Source organism: Lepus europaeus, chromosome 1 (assembly GCF_033115175.1).
Source record: "Lepus europaeus isolate LE1 chromosome 1, mLepTim1.pri, whole genome shotgun sequence".
NCBI lineage: Eukaryota > Metazoa > Chordata > Mammalia > Lagomorpha > Leporidae > Lepus > Lepus europaeus.
In genome coordinates this window covers 138,348,201-138,369,159 of record NC_084827.1, presented here as the reverse complement: position 1 = coordinate 138,369,159, position 20,959 = coordinate 138,348,201, and positions in this window count along the sequence as shown.

Below are 20,959 nucleotides of genomic sequence, written 5' to 3'. Positions count from 1 at the left end.
TATGTCCAAAATGGCACCTGTTCTTTGTCTTGCTCGCCTTTGAGGGGTGAGCGGAGAGAGAGAAACTCGTGTCCGTATCGGTCACTTTTTTTTTTTTTCCTCTCTCTCTTCTAGTTAGCCTGGTGAACTTTTCCCCAAGGAGTTTCAAGCCTCGTTCCCTCTAGTCTCCTCTTTCCGCTTGCCTGCTGGTGTCTTGGGCTATTGAGGTTCGGCTCACCTCGCGTTCCAGCGCTGGTGTGTTGAGTCTGCTGCTGTTGTCACGAACTTGGGCTCCCATGCTCTCCACGCAGGTCCACTGTGAATCACTAGTTCCGGAAGAGTTTCTTCTGCTGTTTCTTCCCCTACTCTTCCTTGACCCTGCAGTATCTCCACTTTTATTAACCTGTCTCTCCCCGGGACTAATAGTGTGCTCCCTTCCTATTCCACCATCTTGCCACTCTACAGAACTTTTCAACCTACACATAAAGCATTTACATTCTTCTCAGCAGTACATGAAACCTTCTCTAGGATTGACCACATACTAGGCCATAAAGCAAGTCTCAGCAAATTCAAAAGAATTAGAATCATACCATGCAGCTTCTCAGACCATAAAGGAATGAAGTTGGAAATTAGCAACTTGGTAATCCCTAGAGCATATGCAAACAATGGGGATTGAACAACATGATCCTGAATGAACAATGGGTCATAGAAGAAATTAAAAGAGAAATCAAACATTTTCTGGAAGTAAATGAGGATAACAGCACAACATACCAAAACCTATGGGATACAACAAAAGCAGTGTTAAGAGGAAAGTTTATATCAATAGGTGCTACATCAAGAAATTGGAAAGGCACCAAATAGATGAGCTTTCAGTTCATCTCAATGATCTAGAAAATCTGCAGCAAACCAGACCCAAATATAGTAGGGGAAGAGAAATATTTAAAATGAGAGAAGAAATCAATAGGATTGAATCCAAAAATATTACAAAAAATCAGACAAATGAGGAGCTGTTTTTTTGAAAAAATAAACAAAATTGACACCCCATTGGCCCAATTAACTAAAAAAAGAAAAGACCCAAATCAATAAAATCAGAGATGAAAAAGGAAACATAACAACAGACACTACAGAAATAAAAAGAACCATCAGAAATTACTACAAGGACTTATATGCCAGCAAACAGGGAAATCTATCAGAAATGGATAGATTCCTGGACACATGTAACCTACCTAAATTGAACCAGGAAGACATAGAAAACCTATACAGATCCATAACTAAGACAGAAATTGAAACAGTAATAAAGGCCCACCCAAAAAGAAAAGTCCAGGACCAGATGGATTCACTGCTGAATTCTACCAGAAATTTAAAAAGAACTAACTCCAATTCTTCTCAAACTATTCAGAACAGTCGAAAAAGAGGGAATCCTTCCATTTTTTTTTTGAAGCCAGCATCACCTTAATTCCTAAGCCAGAAAAAGATGCAGCGTTGAAAGAGAATTACAGACCAATATCCCTGATGAACAGAGATGCAAAAATACCCAATAAAATTCTGACCAACAGAATGCAACAACACATCAGAAAGATCATCCACCCAGACCAAGTGGGATTTATCCCTGGTAAGCAGGAATGGTTCAATATTCACAAAACAATCAACGTGATACACCACATTAACAGACTGCACAAGAAAAACCATATGATTCTATCAATAGATGCAGAGAAAGCATTTGATAAAATACAACACCCTTTCATGATGAAAAATCTAAGCAAACTGGGTATGGAAGGAACATTCCTCAACACAATCAAAGCAATTTGTGAAAAACCCTCGGCCAACATCCTATTGAATGGGGAAAAGTTGGAAGCATATCCTCTGAGATCTGGTACCAGACAGGGATGTCCACTCTCACCACTGCTATTCAATATAGTTCTGGAAGTTTTAGCCAGAGCTGTTAGGCAAGAAAAAGAAACTAAAGGAATACAAATTGGGAAGGAAGAACTCAAATTATCCCTCTTTGCAGATGATATGATTCTTTACTTAGGGGATCCAAAGAACTCTACTAAGAGACTATTGGAACTCATAGAAGAGTTTGGCAAAGCAGCAGGATATAAAATCAATGCACAAAAATCAACAGCCTTTGTATACACAGGCAATGACACGGATGAGAAAGAACTGCTAAGATCAATCTCATTCACAATAGCTACAAAACAATCAAATCCTTAGAATAAACTTTACCAAGAACGTTAAAGATCTCTACAACGAAAATTACAAAATCTTACAGAAAGAAATAGAAGAGGATACCAAAAAATGGAAAAATCTCCATGCTCATGGATTGGAAGAATCAATATCATCAAAATGTGCATTCTCCCAAAAGCAATTTACAGATTCAGTGCAATACCAATCAAAATACCAAAGACATTCTTCTCAGTTCTGGAAAAAAATGATGCTAAAATTCATATGGAGACACAGAAGACCTCGAATAGCTAAAGCAATCTTGTACAACAAAAACAAAGCTGGAGGCATCACAATACCATATTTCAGGACATACTACAGGGCAGTTGTTATCAAAACAGCATGGTACTGTTATAGAAACAGATGGATAGACCAATGGAACAGAATAGAAACACCAGAAATCAATCCAAACATCTACAGTCAACTTGTATTTGATCAAGGATCTAAAACCAATCCCTGGAGTAAGGACAGCCTATTCAATAAATGGTGCTGGGAAAATTGGATTTCCACATGCAGAATCATGAAGCAAGACCCCTACCTTTCACTTTACAGAAAAATTCACTCAACATGGATTAAAGACCTCAATCTACGACCTGACACCATCAAATTATTAGAGCATTGGAGAAACCCTGCAAGATATAGGTACAGGCAAAGACTTCTTGGAAAAGACCCTGGAGGCGCAGGCAATCAAAGCCAAAATTAACATTTGGGATTGCATAAAATTGAGAAGTTTCTGTACTTCAAAAGAAACAGTCAGGAGAGTGAAGAGGCAACCAACAGAATGGGAAAAAATATTTGCAAACTATGCAACAGATAAAGGGTTGATAACCAGAATCTACAAAGAAATCAAGAAACTGCACAAAATCAAAACAAACAACCCACTAAAGAGATGGGCCAAGGACCTCAATAGACATGTTTCAAAAGAGGAAATCCAAATGGCCAACAGACACAGGAAAAAATGTTCAAGATCACTAACAATCAGAGAAATGCAAATTGAAACCACAATGATGTTTCCCCTCACCTGGTTTAGAATGGCTCACATTCAGAAATCTACCAACAATAGATGCTGGAGAGGATGTGGGGAAAAAGGGACACTAACCCACTGTTGGTGGGAATGCAAACTAGTTAAGCCACTATGGAAGTCAGTCTGGAGATTCATCAGAAACCTGAACATAACCCTACCATACAACCCAGCCATCCCACTCCTTGGAATTTACCCAAAGGAAATTAATTTGGCAAATAAAAAAGCCATCTGCACCTTAATGTTTATTGCAGCTCAATTCACAATAGCTAAGACCTGGAACCAACCCAAATGCCCATCAACAGTAGACTGGATAAAGTAATTATGGGACATGTACTTTCTACAGCAGTCAAAAACATTGAAAACCGGTCATTTGCAAGAAAATGGAGGAATCTGGAAAACATCATGCTGAATGAATTAAGCCAGTGCCAAAGGGACAACTATCATATGTTCTCCCTGATCGGCAACAACTAACTGAGCACCAAAGGGGAAACCTGTTGAAGTGAATTGGATGCTATGAGAAACAGTGACCTGATCAGCTCTTGTCCTGACTGTTGATGTAAAATGTAAATCTTTATCCATTTTAGCATTTTTTCTTTGTTTTTTTCTAGTACTAGTGGTTGAACTCTAATTAACACACAATTATTCTTAGGTGTTTAAATTTTAACTGAAAAGTGATCCCTGTTATATATAAGAGTGGGAATAAGAGAGAGAAGAGATGTACAATTTGGGACATGCTCAATTGGACTTGCCCCAAATGGTGGAGTTAGAAATATGCCAGGGGATTGCAATACAATCCCATCAAGGTGGCATGTACCAATGCCATCTCACTAGTCCAACTGATCAATTTCAGTTCACAGTTGATCACACTGATAGGTCTAAGAGTCAAAGGGATCACACAAACAAGACTAATGTCTGCTAATACTAACTGATAGAATCTAAAAGGGAAAAAATGATCCAACATGGGAAGTGGGATACACAGCAGACTCATAGAATGGCAGATGTCCAAAATAGCACTCTTTCCTCAGAATCAGCCCTTAAGGCATTCGGATCTGGCTGAAGAGCCCATGAGAGTATTGTAGGCATGGAAAGCCAAGATACATGGAAAAGAAAAAAAAAAAAAAGAAGAAGACCTAAATTAAAGATCTCTGTGAGTGTGATCCCAGTGGAAAGAACGGGGCCATCAAAGAAGGAGGTACCTTTCTCTGAAGGGAGGAGAGAGCTTCCACTTTGACTATGAGCCTGTCAGAATAAGATCAAAGTCGGCGAACACTAAAGGCTTCCATAGCCTTGGCAACCCATGATGGGAACCTAGGGAGATTAGTGACACCATAAACAAGAGTGTCAAATTGTTAATTTAACAACAGGAGTCACTGTGTACTTATGTCTCATGTGCAATCTGTGCTTAATGTGTTGTCCAATGTGAAGTGATGCTATAACTAGTACTAAAATAGTATTTTTACACTTTGTGTTTCTGTGTGGGTGCAAACTGATGAAATCTTTACTTAGTATATACTAAATCGATCTTCTGTATATAAAGACAATTGAAAATGAATCTTGATGTGAATGGAATGCGAGAGGAAGCTGGAGATGGGAGGGGTGCGAGTGGGAGGGAAATTATGGGGGGAAGGCTTTGTAATCCATAAACTGTACTTTGGGAATTTATATTTACTAAATAATTTTTTAAAAAAGACCATATTTTGCTTCTTTCTTTTGTCTTGTTCTGTTATTTTTTATAGAGAAGTAAATCTCTCTTTCTCTCCTTTAAATAGTTTTATTTATTTACTTGAGAAATAGAGTTATAGACAGAGAAAGTGAGACACAAAGAGAAAGAGCTTCCTTCTGCTGGTTCAGTCCCCAAATGGCTGAAAAAGCCAGAACTGCCCCAATATGAAGCCAGTAGCCAGGAGCTTCTTCTTAGTTTCTCACTCAATTGCAAGGTCCCAATCACCTGGGCCATCTTCTACACCATAGCTCAGCCCCTTGTTCAGTTATTTTAATAGGAAAATTAAAGTCTTAAAATTAGTATGTAACATATACAGTCATGATATATTCTCTTTGTTTTGTAAGTGAAAGTAATCATTTTGCATACAAATACAATACAGCTTTTTTAACTTTTCAGAAGTCAATTCTACCGCATAAAACTTATCTTTTGTGGTTATTATGTCATAAAATATGATTATTCCTCTCTTAGATGGTTCAAAAAAGATGTAAATGTATAATATAAAAATAACATGAGAAGCTATTTCTTTTTTGAAAATCTATTTATTTGAAAAGCAGAATTACAGAGAGAAAGGGACAGACAGAGTGAGAATGAGAGAAAAGAGAGAGAGAAGGATTTTCCATCTAATGTTTCACTCCCCAAATGACTGAAATGTCCATGGGCCATCTTCTGTGGCCTTCCCAGGGAAGTAGGGAGCTGGATTAGAAGTGGATCTGGCATCCCAGGCACTTAATATAAATCCCCTGTGCCACATTGCTGGCCTCAGAATAATTGTTTTAAGGTTTATTTATTGGAAAGTCAGATTTACAGAGTGAGGTACACACACACACATTCACAGAAAGAGAAAGACAGAGAGAGAGAGAGAGAGAGAGAGAGAGAGAGAGAGAGCGCTTTTACTACAACTAATATAGTGCCATTCACTAATACACATCATGCAAAATCATTTTTTCTGATTGTCTTCTCTTTAGAGCATCATGTAATGTGATTGCAATTACTATTTTTTTTTCCTTTATAGCATAAAAAATCAAAAATTGGGATAGCTTTCATGAACAGGCCAGCTTGTATGGGTTTTGTGTTTCTATTAATTCATTATTTCTATGAAAAATTTGTAGAGAGGAATTTGAAAATGAAATTGAATGAAGTTCTCCCTGGGATCTTCTGTTTTTAGTTTTTGTATTTTTATTTATTTGGAAGGCAGATAGAGAGCGTTAGAGAGATAATCAGAGAAATATCCTGTCCACTGGTTCATTTTCCAATTGCTCAAAATAGCCAGGGCTGGCCCAAGCTGCAGCCACAGCCAGGAATCCAATCTTGTTCTCTCACATGAGTGGTAGGGAAACTAACACTGAGCCATCATCATCTGCTGCCTCACAGATGCATATTAGCCAGAAGCTAGTTTGGGAGTGCAGGTGGGACTCAAACCAGGCACTCTGACAAGGGGGATGGGGTGCCACAAATGACACCCACCTCCTTCTCAAAAAAAAAAGTTTCTTTTGTTTTCCCTCATTTGTCTCTGCTCCTGTGCCACCCTGTACCCTAATGTAATTGAAAAGATTTCGATGCAAAAAAGACAAGATTATATCACCCTTTACTCGTACATATTGCTGATGCTCCTACCCCTTTATACTGGTGCACAACGGCATCTGATATCAGCTTTTAATGTCTGTAGCATTTTTTTTGAAATGCTATTTCAAGGTCTCTGAGTGTAAGACCTCTGTCTTATATGTTCCAAGTCTTCAGCATTGGAACCAGAACCATTCAATAGGATTTTCTGCAGTAACAGAAATATTCCATACCTGTGCTGCCAAATATGGTAGCTACTAGGTATGTGTGGCTACTGAATGCTTGTGATGTGACTAACATGAATGACTAAGTAATTTTTAAAGCTTATTTCATTATTAATTTAAATGTAGATAGTCACTTGTGCCACTGGATAACAAATTTGATCAGTACAGATCCACACTAACATTGTTGTCTGTAATAAACTTCTCATTAGTGATCAATGAGGGTAATAGAGATTTCTCCCCAATTTACAGTTAAAAATATTTCTCTCTTGTTTTTCTTTTATGATACTAGTAATGTCCACCAAAAAATTAATATTTAATTTGGAAGTAAATGGATATACTAGCCTGGATTTCCCTTTATCTAATGGTGCATCATTAAAAAAGAGTAAAGCAAACATGGAACAAACATATGCTTTTCCTAAAAAAAAAGTTTTCTGAAGGAGGTATGCTTAAGGCAGACTTTTAAACATTTAATTATAGTATGCATCATGTCAATTTGAAAACAATAGTCAAATACTGGCTTACATATCAAATAGAATTTTATAAAGTAAGTAAAAGTTATGAGTTGTAGTATTATATTATGTCAATGCATTTCATTTGCATTTGCTAATTAACTACTACTTTATATCATCAACATTTAAGCTTGAGGGTATTGTTGGCTGAAAGAAATTCTGTTGCAATTTGAAACTAAATGAGCAAATTTAATGAAGGTCAAAACTTTTTCTACTATTATTAAGGTTAATTATAAATTAATTAAATTCATTTATAACTCTAATTTAAATAGTACACTTAGGTAGAGCTGACATAAATTTTCAAATTTTGAATGCTAATGTTTGTAGTAAACAATAAAATCTATATAATATTTCAGTAAATTCAAATATGAAGTTCTGAAAATTCAATTTGACAAATTGGGAAAATAATGGTCTCATCACATAGGTAATGACAAATTACCTCTTAGTTTTTAATTTTCTTATTTCTTTCTTAATATGCATTCTGCATACATCATAATAAGAAGAAATCCCATACTTGGCTGTAATATCATCTTTCCACATACAATGATGAAGTCCTTTGTGAGATGAGTAGATATATATATAGTACATATTAATTAATATAAGGTTTAAGTTTGTAATTTTTTACTCAAACATTATGTGTAAATGTAGTTTGTATTTTTTTACTCAAACATTATGTGTAAATGCAAATTAAATTGTGTACCAAAAAGGAGTAAGCTTCTCTACCACTGGTGCTTTCTTCCTAGGGAAGGAACTCAGTCAACACTACCCTAGTTCTCTAGGGTTCATCTTTCACCTGGAGGAGAAATTGTTGACAGGTCACTGAGGCAAAAAACAAGACTGGTGCTCTCCTCACCTCTTCTCCATTTCCTTTGCAGCTGCCTGGCTAGAGTGCTCTGTCCTCCTTGGACTTGTTCATTCTTTAGGATCCTGCACTTGTCTATCAGTCCTTGAGATGGGCAAACAAGTCTGCTAGTGATGACATTCAGTAGGCAACTCAGTGGCTTCAAACAAACAATATTTTCACAGTTTAGAAATCTGGGTTTTCTTGGCAGGCTTCGGTGCTCCAGATTTCCCATGGTTCAAATTCTCCTACTCCGGAATGATCCTAAACTCATTGGCAAGGTCTAATACCTTGTGGTTGTAGGACTGAGAGCCCTGTTGCTTTGCTGGCTATCAGTCAAAGCAGTCTACTCTTATCAAATGCCCATATTTCTTCTTATGTGTTCCTTGTTGCTACCTGTCAGTGATTCAAATCTATCCAACTATTCCGACCCATATCTCCTGCTGTTAGGAACCTATGAAATTAGCCTATAACCATAGTAATAATTTCGAATAATCTCATTATGATAAGAAATATAAATTATTCACACTTGAAAAGTCCCATTTATCATGTAAGGCAACATAATCGGGTTCTAGGATTTAGGACATGGACATTTTGGAGGGGGGGTCCACATTCCACCTGTTGCAAGTGTTGTAATGCCTTCTCAGCCCAAGCAGATAAATTCATATTCTCTTGGCTTCTACCCCATAGCAATGAAAATAATATTTTGGCCTTTGTCTGGAGACACCAAAGGTAATATTTGGCTCCTCAACTGTTGAGAACTTAGGAAAGATGTTTCCTGTTCATTGAGGGTCACCTCAGTGACAACAACATTTCCTTATATTTTTGTGAAAGATTTATTTGAAAAGCAGAGACACACACACAGAGAGAGAGAGAGAGAGAGGGAGAGGGAGAGGAAGGGGGGGAGGGGGAAAGAGAGAGGGATAGGGAGAGTCAGAGAGAGAGAAAGAGAGAGATTTTTCCATCCCTCGGTTCACTCCCCAAATGGCCACAACAGCGAAGCTGAGCAAATATGAAGCCAGGAGCCAGGAGCTACTTCCAGGTCTCCCACGTGAGTGCAGAGGCCCAAGCACTTGGGCCATCCTCCACTGCATTCCCAGGTTCATCAGCAGGGAACTGGATTGGAAGTGGAGCAGCAAGGACATGAACTGCTACTCACATGGGGTTCTGACACTGCAGGTGGCAGTTTAACCTGCTATGCTACAGCACCGGCCCCTCAAAAGTTTATTACATAACTAATTAAAAAAAAATAAAACCTTTCTTCTTATTTATTATAAGTGGTCATTAGAGGATACAACAAAAATGTGTTATTGGAGTCAATGTAAAGCCTATTTGAAGGCTTTGACATTTTTAAGGAGCTGAATTTTAATGTTTTCTTGGGGCTCTTTTATTATTCTATTTCTTGATAAATAAGCAAGAGAAGACAGAGAAGGATGCTTAAAGCTCTGTTGATAGATGAAGGCAACCAACTGAGAAATAGTGAAGAGCTATGAATTAGATGATGGAAATAGTTAAGAGGAAAAATCTAGAGAATGCAATGACATAGATGAAAATTTCTTCATAGACAAGGACTCCCCCCGAAGTCTACATCATGTGTATTTGATTATATTCATCTTTTCTGTTTGTTGTCTTTGAATATTCTCTGTTTCTTACAGAGAGATCAAAAAACTCTGACATCTAAAATCATTGAACATGTTATCATGTTGGAAAATACAAAAGTAAAATATTTTATGTCAACAGAACTTAGAAAATTACGAGTTATCTTTTTTTCCTTTTCTCCACTATTATTTTACTATTTTGCAAACTTTTTTATTTCTTAAAGTTTCTTCATAGTTGAATCAGACATGACTAAAGAGAATTTCTATTTACCATGCATAGGAATAAACAGCAGGAAGGAGGATCTGATTCTAAATATGAGAGAATGTGTCTCTGTGTGTATGACATATTTTTCTGTAAAATAAATTCACTACATGAAAGTAAAATGTGTTGATGAACTTTTTGCCATTAGAACTTAAACCATTCTGTTCTTGATATTTTCCAGAGAGAATTCACATTCATACTTGTACAAAGGTACATTTATAAATATTTAATATAATATAACTTATAATATATAATATTATAATAATATTAATATATTAAATATATTTCATATGTAATATAATATATAATATAATTATATAAATATTATAAATGTATATATGATAATGTGTTTCATTTTCAAAACTTTCCATTAATTGCTGAAGTTTTCATGACCTTATGGGGGAGAGATGTACTCTCACAAATGCAAGCGGTCCTTACTACGGATCACAAATCTCCACAAGCCAGCAGCTTTAATGAAGAACCTACAAGTAAGATTCACCCCCAATTCTAGGGGCCACTGCTTACCTCATACAAAAGCCAAGCCCAATCCCCATTGAATGGGAAAAAACAGGAAACATCTGGGTAGAGCAGTGGCCAATAATACAACCCAAACTTAGCATCCTTAAAGAATTGGTACAGGAACAATTGGAAAAGGGAAACATAGAACCCTCCACTAGCCCTTATAACATGCCCATTTTTGTGATACCAAAGAAACAGGGAAAATATAGGCTTCTACAGGATTTGAGAGCTATTAACAAAAATAGAAAAAAGATGGGAGCATTCCAGGCTGGCATTCCCCATCCAGGGGCCATTCCTAATGGATATCACATAGTTACCATTGATATCAAAGATTGCTTCTTTTCCATCCCCATTGCAGAACAGGCTAAGGCTTACTTTGCCTTTACAGTATGGGAGTCCAATTTCCAGCTCCCTGCAAAAAGATTCCAGTGGACAGTACTCCCACAAGGCATGAAAAATAGCCCTGCCATTTGCCAAAGATACGTTTCTCATGCGACCAGCACACTTAAAGATCAGTGCTTGGTCATACATTATGTGGATGATATCTTACTTGCTCACAAGAATGCAGCAATTCTGAATGCCTAAGTGAGACAGTAAGAAATTTACAATTCCTGGGTTTGTCTATTGCCACAGAAAAAGTACAACGTTCTCCTTCCATATATCTCTACTGGGCCCAAACCTAAAAGTCAAGCATAAATACTCACTTAATGAACTTCAGCAACTATGTGGCCAAATCAATTGTCTGAAGCCCTTCCTTCCTCTAACACCTGCAGAACTTAGACCGCTATACGATTTACTGACTAAGGGAAACAGCCCTTCCTCAAAAATCACATTGACACCAGCAGCCAAATCCACTATAGAAAAGATTAACACCCAGTTGTCAAATTTAAAAACCTTTAGATATGACCCTCAGGTGCCTCTATTTGCCATAACCATATCTACCCTCAAGGCCCCCTTAGGAGTTATTTGGCAACAACACGGACCACTTTTTTGGGTGCACATAGCCTGGAGTGATTGTCGTAAAATAGTAAGCAAAGTAGATGCCATCCTTATGATGGGACTTAAATTAAGATATTATACCAATAAGATATTTAACACAGAGCCAGACATAGTAGTCCTACCACTATCACAATTGGAACTGTCGACATTCATGCAGAATAGCATGCTCTTTCAAACTTTAATGATAAATTTTCCAGGACAGATTGACAATCACCTGCCAGCAGACAGGCTACTGCAGACACTGAAAACCTTAGAAATAGACTATCCAAAACATGCTTTCCCTGCTAATCAACCTATACCCATGGCACCATATGCGTTTACAGATGCCAACAAGTCACTCTTTGGAATAGTGATCAAATCTTTCACAGAAAAAGATAAGATCCATGTAGAACCCCATGGGGCATCAGTACAGTTGGGAGAAATAAAAGCAATAGTCAAGGTTCTACTCCTTAGCCAAGATGGACTGGTAAATATATCTTCGGACAGCAAATACTCAGTACAGCTAGCAAAGACGATCGCTTTTGCAATCTTTAACCCGACCAGTAAGCCAATTGATCAGATGTTCACAACACTTAAAGAGCTAACTGAAAACAGAAAATACCCATGGTATATCTCACACATAAGATCACATACTGGGTTACCTGGCTTTATTTTCCAAGGCAACAGAAAGGTTGATCGTCTTATCTCCTGCAACACAGCTTCCATTGGACGCTTAGAACAAGCCCGTATTTTACACCAAAAATTTCATATGTCAGCAAGCAACATGAAATTGCTTTTCACAGAGCTAACAATGAGCCAATGCAAACACTTAGTGCACTCTTGCAAGAATTGTGCACCCCTCACCCCTTAGGCCCACTGCAACAAGCAGGAGTGAACCCACGAGGCCTTGCTCCTAATAAACTATGGCAAGTGGATGTCACCCACATTAATTCCTTTGGTAAACTTAAGTTTGTCCATGTGGTGGTAGATACTTATTCAAAGGCTGTATTTGCAATAGCCCAATCCGGAGAAAAGGCTAGTAATATGATAAAGGCAGTTAAATCAGCCATGCTGGTCCTTGGTGTCCCCTGGACCATAAAGACTGATAACGGGCCAGTGTATACATCACAGGAATTTACTTCCTTCCTGAAATCTTGGAACATACAGTCTGCCACAGGTATCCCATACAACCCACAGGGACAGGCAATTATTGAAAGAACTCATAAGATGATTAAAGATCTCTTACAAAGGCAAAAAAATAATCATATACCCTCAGACCCACAGCTTGCTTTGACTGAGGTCCTTTTCACTATCAATTTTCTTACTTTTGATTCCCAAGGGATCAGCCCAGCTTATAAACACTGGGGATCCTTTCCATCCCAGACCCCAGCCCCTATGGTTAGGTGGAAAGACCCCCTGACAGGAGAATGGAAAGAACCACACCCTCTGCTAACCAAAGGTTGAGGATATGCTTGTCTTTCCAGAGAATGCGGAAAAGCCCATTTGGGTATCAGCCAGAAACATCAAGCCTGCAACTGACAGCCAACCAGAACCAGCTGAACAAGACCGAGACTCCGCCTTATTAGCAGACGCACCTGCCCTATCATCTGAGGATCTGCCCATAGCCACATCTGTTACTGTTGTGTACCCCACTAGCTCTGGTCAGCCACTTAAATGGCCCACAGCCTGTGTGCGGTCATACCATTCCTGATAACCATTATTCCTCATCCCTACCCCTATCTGAGCAAGCAATCCTGTGGTCTCTTGATTTGAGCGCCGGATAGTCAATGACGGGTAAGATCCCCTGGGGGACAACCTAAGACAGGCACAGCTGCGTACGGAGACCATGTGGAAACGGGGTCAACAATAGTATGGCCAAGAATCATGCCTCCTGTTGCTCAAAAATAAACGAAAAGGGGGAAATGTGGTGGAATGAGAAGGCCATGCCAAGATGGCCACTGGCAAGCGAGCATCAGTTACTCAGGAATGGCTTTGGAAACTGCCTGGCGACAGGCTGTGATTGGATGGCTTTGGAAACCGCCTGGCAAACTGTGATTGGTTGGGGCATGGACTGCCCCTTGACAGGATTGGCTGGTCTTGGCTATATAAGCTGTTGTACCACCTGAAATAAACGAGTCTGTGGGCTGGTCGCCTCAAGCCTGCTTTCACCCGACTCCCGGAGTCTGTGTGGTGACTCCACGCCTCTTGCCCCCACCATGCTGCTCCTCTCAGAAACGAACCCACTGCAATATTGTTGAGAAATCAACGGCATCAGAGAACAGCCTAACAATTTGAGTATAGAAAACAGGTACAGAATAATTAAAAATAAGAGAGTGAGAGTGAATTCTATGGATAGAGCTATGTTCATATACACATTTTGTACACAAATATTTTTTATAGGTTGCCTGTCATTCATGAATGAGTGAACGTTTAAATAAATCGATTTCTCAAATAATACTAGAGAATAAAAGAAAATAAAAAATTAAATAAAAATATCTCTGGACTCACTTCAGAAGATGAAAAGTAACTTTTGGAAGACATCTATATGACTCTAGGATGAACATGTAACTTATTATATAAAGTGTTGCACTTTTCAGAGTGAACAAAGGACATTAATAGCAATTGTGCTAGGACAGCAGACAGAAACCATGTCTACAATGGACCAATCAGGATGTATGGTCACCCTAGCAACAGATTTTAAAAATTCTTATGTGTACATAGTATGAGCAGAAAAGATGACAGAATGTAAAAAGGAAAATAATTAGTAAAGACAAGAAGCTAAGATGTTTTCAAAGGGTGGACTAAGATAAAGAACGAATTTCAAAGCACCTTTAGTGGTAACGATAGAAAAGAAATCTCCACAGGAGAGGTTAGAAGAAAAAGTGACACTGATAAAAAATGAATCAGTGTTAGAGTGAAAAGACCTGAATAACACTCCCAGAATGCAGACCAAAGGGAGCAAGCAATGAACATGATTGTGTATTATAGAAGAAAACGGAGAAATGATAATGAAGATTAAACCTTAGAATTACAGGCATTCATGAGGAAGAAACAGGAATGATTTAGATAAAAATGCTAATCAAAAGTATTTAAAAAGCCTTATTCAGAAAAGACAACAGATCTGAGAATGAAAAGTAAAAGGGTTTCTTTGGGGTACAAAGAAAAGTAAAGAAAAGGGATTCATAGCCATTCAAATTTATCTGATTAAGAAATGGATGGAAAAGCTATTGTGTATTATGTAGTAGAATCTTAATGGCAAAAAAAATAAAGCAAATCAAAAATCAAAATTAAACTTACCTAAGAAGTGAACATATTAAACATCTTCCAAGTGCTCAGCAGCATTGACAAACAGGTAAAAATAAAAGGAATTAGAGCAGAAAGGATTCGAAGAGGATATCTTTTATCCAAACATTGTAAAAAATTACTTTGTTGTTCAAAGACTCCGAAAATAACTTTTGTAGAGCTTTCTTAGAATGTCACAGTGATATACAGTCTCTTTTTTAATGAATCAAAAATCAGACCTAAAGAGAGGAAGTTACAAGTACTTTACCTGCAAAATACTTTGATAGTACCAGAGATGAAGAAGATGAAAAAATTGCTTTTAGGGAAGTTTATACTTTACCTGTAGCTAGCTGTGTGCATCAGTAAAGAAAAAAAGAATGGCACCTTAATAAAAATGGAAGTAACATAATTGTGTAACTTAGAATGAGGAGATCCTTACTATCCAGTTTTTAGGGTAGAAACACCTATACTGAGTTGCTGGCTGACTGTTAAAAACCATTTTATTTAAAACACATGGAATGAATGAAATCACATATATTAGTAGATATATAATTATAGATAAATGTATGAAGATAATTTCACATATGGCCAGAAAACTCAATCCAATTTGAGATGCATGTAAAACCACTTTATTTATTGAAGCTGGAACATCTTTTTTGTAATTGGGATGAAATACCAGGGACTGAATTTAGCCTTCCATTAAGACATCACCAACAAGAACAACAAAAGCCAATTGATGTGATCTGCTTCACATTGTGTGGTAGATTTCAGAGAAAGGAGAATGTGGTCAGAGTCTGGTGAACCCAGGACTCCCTGGGTTGAGGAAACAGTTTGGAGTCAGAGGACACCAAGAAGTTTACAGTTCTTTAGACAAGGTCATGGAAAAAGAGTGCCGAACAAAAGAACTATAAAAGGTTCTCTCTAGGCAATTCAGCTTAGCACTGACCAGCATATACCTGTGAAAAAAGCTACTAAAAGATGGGGAGATATAAATCTCCAAGGTTTAGAGAAGGAATACATTTATGAAACCTGAAAATAAAGCTTGTTTTTAAAAACTGGAAATTGTGCAGAGACCTAGAACATAGTTATGACTTATCTCGGTCCCGGAGGATAATCAATCTTAGAGTTAGTGCTGTTCCATTACTATCCAACAAATTTTATAAGTAATATTCCAAATCAAATAGTTTCTTATTAACTACAACTTAGAACATATCTTAAGAATATTTATAAAGAAACAAAATTATCTGGCAGTTTAGAGACTAAAATTCACAATATCTGGTATTCAATCAAAATTTCCAGGCAGGTGACAGAAGCAAAAAATAAATAAATAAATAAAAAATGTATTGGGGCTGGCGCCGTGGCTCATTTGGTTAATCCTCCGACTGCAGCACCAGCATCCCATATGGACACCAGGTTCTAGTCCCGGTTGCTTCTCTTCCAGTCCAGCTCTCAACTGTGGCCGGATGCAGCACCAGCCGTAGCGGCCCTATGGGGAGTGAACCAAAAGAAGGAAGACCTTTCTCTCTCTCTCTCTCTCTCTCTCTCTTGCTGTCTATAAATCTACCTGTCAATAAAAAAAAAAAAAAAAAAAAAAAAAAAAAAAAAAAAAAAAAAAAAAAAAAAACCATAAGAACCACAAGCTTGCAGGGCCATCTCAAGTTGTTTCCATAAGTTAAAAAAAAAAAAAAAGTATCAATAAAAATCAATTGAAGCTGCCTCAGAAGTGACATCAAAATTGGATTTAGCAGCAAAGGCACTAAAACAGTTTTAACTTTATTCTACCTATTCATGAAGTTATGGAGGCAAGGAAAATATATCTATAAAAAGCCTCAGCAGTAATTAATGGGGTATTTATGGCACTGATTTACCTATGTTAGAAAAGGTGAAACATCTCAAACTCATCATCAACCTTAAGAAATAGAAAAATAAGAGCAAATCAGGCATAAAATAAATGGAAGAAGAAAAATAATAAAAAAACTGTGAATATAAATGAAATAAAATTTAAGATTCCATGAAACATAAGAATAGTTTTATGAAAATATAACAAAATTGATTAATTTGTAGTCAGATTAATCAGGTAAATACCCAAGAAATCTCAAAGTAATACTGCAGAGAGAACACATTTTGAACAATTCTTCATAATTATTTATAGAAACAAAAAATAAAATAAAAGTGTTCAAGCTTGATAAATTGAAACAGTTGAGCACAGAAGGGCATTGAAAATAAACAATTATATGGAAATATATACTGAAGCTGGGAATAAAGAATTAGAGAAAAGAATCAAGGAAACAAAGCTTGTGCTTGAGGCACTGGCTTTCAATAGAATTTTAAAAACAAGTGTAAGTGATTCTGCCCAAGAGCAACCTTTTCTTAAAAAATTTATATAAGAGAATGACTTTTATAGTTAATTAGCTGCCTTAGTATCTAATTAACTACAAAAAGGAAATAGTTGAATTTGTAGCTAATTAAGTAAAAATGGTGGAAGGAAGCAATTTATAGGAGAGCCAAAGTAAAAGCTATTCTATGACTAATTGTCTCCCCAAAGCTACATTCTAGGCAAGAAGGCAGTGGAGAAATATCTTGAAATCACTTTGAAAGAAAATAATTCACTGCCCAGGTAATCACTCATTGGAGGATTAAAAGATAATAAATACAATTTCACAAAAATGCAAATACAAAAGTAGACACTGCACAAAGAACTCCATTCAAAGAGTGACATGGAGATATTCTTTGTGATAATCCAGAAGATAGTAGGTGATGCAAGAGGCAGCTGCGAAGAAACAAGTCAGTAAGCATGAATACTAAATGTAAATTGATTAAACATAAAAACAGGGAGTTCTGAATGGAAATGGGCATTGGTATGGGCTAGATGTGGTTTATTAGTTCCTAAGACTGCTATCACAAAATACTGAAGACTTAGTCACTTAAAGAAAAAAAAAATACTATCTCACAGTCCAGAGGACCAAGATTTCAAAAGGGCTGCCTTTCTTGTGACATTTCCGGAAAAAGATTCTATTGCTTTTCCTTCTCTTCTTAATCTAGGGAATATGTGGATTTCTTGTCCCCTACCGTTCTTCTAGCAAAACTATGATTCCAGTCTCTGCCTAAACCATCAAGTTGTGCTCTCTGTCTCTCTCCTGACTGCCTGTTTCATCCACAGGGGCCCTGAGATTACACTGGGCTCATCAGGACGAACCTCCCCCAACAAGCACTGTAGCACAGTGGGTTAAAGCCCTGGCCTGAAGTGCCGGCATCCCATATGGGCGCCAGTCCTAGTCCCAGTTGCTCCTTTTTGGATCCAGTTCTCTGCTATGGCCTGGGAAAGCAGTAGAAGATGGCCTAAATTCTTGGGCCCCTGCATCCACGTGGGAGACTCAGAAGAAGCTCCTGGCTCCTGGCTTCATATTGGCTCAGTTCCAGCCATTGTAGCCATTTGAGGAGTGAACCAGCAGATGGAAGACCTCTCTCTCTGTCTCTATCACTCTCTGTAACTCTTTCAAATAAATAGAAATTAAATCTTAAAAAAAAAGAACATATCAAAACTTATGTACAGTCCCTATACAGTACTTAGAGGAAAATAATAAGCTTAAATATTTATCATTTTACCACAAAACTTCCAAAAAAACCTCTCCTTTACACAGTTGCCTTGTGAGAGAAATCTTTTGAGAAAAATCTAGAATAGGAAACTGAAAAAGTAATAGAGAAAAGTTGCAATGAAAACTGGAAATTAATCATAGGTAGGAAAAAAAAGGAGGAAAAGGTTGTTCGGAGTCAGTTGTTCAGTTTTATCACTATGAAACAGATTTTTTTGTATCCTTCCCCCTATTTGTGATGACTCTTTCAATTGTGACCAAAAATAAAAATTAACTTAAAGCAAACCTGGATCTGCTGGTTGACTAAAATGAAGAAAGAATACTATAGCTTGTTGTTCCTACAGAAATACATATTTTATTGGTTGGAATACAATTACATATATTTTTAACCATCTATGCAATAAGAAAAATGTATTTTTTATAAACCAAAGTTGACTCAAAACAAAATGACAACAAAAAAACAAAAAAAAAGCAAAACTAAAAAAAATCACATTTATCTACTGCAATTACTTCTCAGTCCATATGTTCTTGTGAATTTCTTAATTACTTTTAGGTGTGGCTACTCTTTTGTATGATTTTTAATTATTTTTAAATATTTATTTAAATATTTATATTTTTAATTATTTTTAAATATTTATTTATTTGAAGTCAGACTTACAGAAAGAGTGGGAGAGAGCAAAAGATCCATCATCAACTGGTTCAAGTCCCCAGGTGTCTGCAAGCCAGGAGCTTCTTCAGGGTCTCCCTTGTGGGTGGCAGGGGCCCAAGCAGTCCTGTGATCTTCTGCTACTTTCCCGAGGCCATTAGCAGGGAACTGAATTGGACATGGAGCAGCTGGGATACGAACTGCCACCGTTATGGGATGCTGGCTTTCAGGCAGCATCTTTACCCACTGCACCACAATGTTGGCCTCCTTTTTTTTTAAAATTAAACTGTTATTTAATGAATATAAATTTCCAAAGTACAGCTTATGAGTTACAATGGCTTCCTCCTCCCAAAACTTCCCTCCCACCCACAACCCTCCCCTTGCCCGCTCCCTCTCCCCTTCCAATCACATCATGATTCATTTTCAATTCTCTTTATATACAGAAGATCAGTTTAGTATATATTAGGTAAAGGTTGCAACAGTTTGCCCCCATATAGCAACACAAAGTGAAAAAAAATACTGTTGGAGTACTAGTTATAGCATTAAATAAGAGTGTACAGCACATTAAAGACAGAGATCCTACATAATATTTTTTTAAAAATTAATTAATTTTCTATGTCATTTCCAATTTAACACCAGGTTTTTTTTTTATTTTAATTATCCTTATATACAGAAGATCGATTCAGTATATAATTAGTAAAGATATCATCAGTTTGTACCCACACAGAAACACAAAGTGTAAAAATACTGTTTCAGTACTAGTTATAGCATCACTGCACATTAGACAACACATTAAGGACAGATCCCACATGGGATGTAAGTACACAGTGACTCCTGTTGCTGACTTAACAATTTGACACTCCTGTTCATGGCGTCAGTAATCTTCCTAGGCTCTAGTCATGAGTTGCCAGGGCTATGGAAGCCTTTAGAGTTCGCTGACTTTGATCTTATTCCGATAGGGTCATAGTCAAAGTGGAAGTTCTCTCCTCCCTTCAGAGAAAGGTACCTCCTTCTTTGATGGCCCCATTCTTTCCACTGGGGATCTCACTCACAGAGATCTTTCATTTAGGTCTTCTTTTTTTTTTCTTTTCCATGGTATCTTGGCTTTCCATGCCTACAATACTCTCATGGGCTCTTCAGCCAGCTCTGAATGCCTTAAGGGCTGATTCTGAAGCCAGAGTGTTGTTTAGGACGTCTGCCATTCTATGAGTCTGCTGTGTATCCCACTTCCCATGCTGGATCTTTCTCTCCCTTTTTGATTCTATCAGTTAGTATTAGCAGACACTTGTCTTGTTTGTGTGATCCCTTTGATTCTTAGACCTATCAGAGCCATCGAATGTGAACTGAAATTGATCACCTGGACTAGTGAGATGGCATTGGTACATACCACCTTGATGGGATTGTATTGGAATCCCCTGGCACATTTCTAACTCCATCATTTGGGGCAAGTCTGATTGTGCATGTCCCAAATTGTACATCTCCTCCCTCTCTTTTTCCACTCTTAAATTTAACAGGGATCACTTTTCAGTTAAAATTTAAACACCTAAGAATAATTGTGTGTTAATTACAGAGTTCAACCACTAGTACCAGAACAGCAACAACAACAACAAATACTAAAAAGGATAAAGTATTACATTGTACATCTAGAGTCAGGACAAAAGCTGATCAGGTCATTGTTTCTTATAGTGTCCATTTCACTTCAACAGGTTTCCCCTTTGGTGCCCAGTTGTCACCGATCAGGGAAAACAAATGATATTTGTCTCTTTGGGACTGGCTTAATTCACTCAGCATGATGTTCTCCAGATTCCTCCATCTTGATGCAAATGACTGGGTTTCATTGTTCCTTACTGCTGTATAGTATTCTATGGAGTACATGTCCCATAATTTCTTTATCCAGTCTATTGTTGATGGGCATTTGGGTTGGTTCCAGGTCTTAGCTATTGTGAATTAAGCTGCAATAATCATTAAGGTGCAGATGGCTTTTTTATTAGCCAAATT